Genomic DNA, 1,964 nt, shown 5'->3' with positions numbered 1-1,964 from the left:
CTTCCGTCACACACGTGACGTCGCCTAAAGTCTGTGGCGCGTCACGGCCGCAGCTGCCCCACGGCCCACTGCCGGCGCGTTAACCCTTTGGTAGCAGGAGCTGCCGGGCAGGACCCGCAGGGGCGAGGGCTGCTCCAAGAGTTGGAGACCCGGCCAAGGCCCGCCGCTCGGAGATGCCTGGGAGGTGCCCCTTCCTCCCTGTCCTGAGTCCCTGCATCAGTGTTTCCAGTGGCCTCTGGCTCCCTGAGCCTCCACTTCCCTCCTGGACCCTGCAGCTCCTGTGCCTCGGTCTCCCCGTGCCTCAGTTTCCCCCCTGCCTCGATCCCCGACCATGCCCCAGTTCCTGCCAGACGCCCTCCAGACCCCGTGCCTCAGTTTCCCCTGAACCCTCTAGCCTGTGCCTCAGTTTGCCAGAGCTGTCCCCAGCCTGTTTCCCACTGTAACCCGGGCGGTACTCCGAGAGGGACCCCCTCTCCCGTTGAAGGGAGCAGAGCAGGTGCACAAGCGCCGCGGGAGGAGTACGGGCCCTCCTGCCCCGATGGAGCAGAGCCAGACCACCCCTGGGGACTTAACCGTACACCTTTTAATGAGAGAACAGTGCTGGGAACATAACCAGTATAAACCAGGGGGCACAGGGGACACTACAACACCCCGAGGAGGCGGGAGTCAACAAAGGCTAGACACTTACAGTCATAGACATATTCATCCAGCTGACAAAAGACAGGGTTAACAAAATATAAAACACAAACAGCAGAACAAACAATACTGGTTGGCGAAATATAAAAGGCACAAAATACAAAATGTCAAATAACAAGGAATATAGGACCTAGGTACCTGGAGGGGGAGAAAGCATAACGGCCTCTTTCCACTGCAACAAGAACTTCTCCCCTGTCACTTTACTCACCCCAGGGCGTCCCAGCTGGGACTTGAATGCTGATCTCTCAGGTGGTAGGCAGAAACTCAAACACAGAGCCACCAGTGCACCTCCTATGCATGTCCCCTGGGCTCAAGTGAGGTCTTTTCCCTTGCCCAGCCTGCCCTCTCCTCTCCGTACAAGATGGGTTCAAATCTGTTTCCTGGCATTTGCTTCTGGCTGCCCAATTGCACTCCCACGCAACAGCCTCCTCCCACCAGCTTAGCAGCTCCAGTGCCTCGGCGGCTCGTGCTCTGCTTGGCCGCCGAGAGCTACGGCCACCTGTCCTCCAAGTGGCAGGAGTGCTTGGGGCCAAAGGGGAACAAAGGGGCGAGGGGGAACTCAGGCACCCAGCTTCAGGGCCATCTCTCCAAGGCAGCAGGACCTGGCAGCCCAGGGATGGCCAGGAAAGCTACCCCTGGCTATGGGAGGGAGGCCTCTGCCTTTCTGGTCCACAGGAGGCCTGGGGAGTGCAGGCTATGGGTGACGTGCCTGTTGAATCTGGGGAGCACCCGTGGGGCACAACTGGGGGTGGGGGTCCTCCAGCAGCCAGCCAGTGACTGGGGAAGAAGTTCCCCAGTGGCTGGTCACCAAGCACATCAGCAGAGCCAATTTCAGAGGGGACACTAGCACTTTCCATACCCCCCCTAATGGCCAGAGTGCTTGCTGTGAGGGGGGGCACCAGCGCTCTCAGGGGGGGAACATGCCGTGCCCCCCTTCGCATAACCTATGATGCAAGGTGAAAATCAAAAGCTCCTCCTTTGCCTGGCCAGGAAATGAATCCACACTACAGCAGTGAAAACACCAAACCCTGCCGACCAGATCACCAGGGACTGCAGCAGGAAGCACTGGCCCCACCGGCTCTGCTTCCGTTCCACCCTGGTCACAGGCACCACTGCCCAAGGGCATGAGCATTCCCTCAAGGCTGGCCTGGGAGGTCTCCCAGCCCCAGCAGCAGGGCAGCAGGCTTGCCTTGCACCCCTAAACATGGGAAACATTGCCACTCTCCACCGGGAAACAGTGCCCTTCCCACAGCTAGGGCAGGCCCCCC

Source organism: Alligator mississippiensis, chromosome 4 (assembly GCF_030867095.1).
Source record: "Alligator mississippiensis isolate rAllMis1 chromosome 4, rAllMis1, whole genome shotgun sequence".
NCBI lineage: Eukaryota > Metazoa > Chordata > Crocodylia > Alligatoridae > Alligator > Alligator mississippiensis.
Note: the sequence above shows the minus strand (reverse complement) of the source record.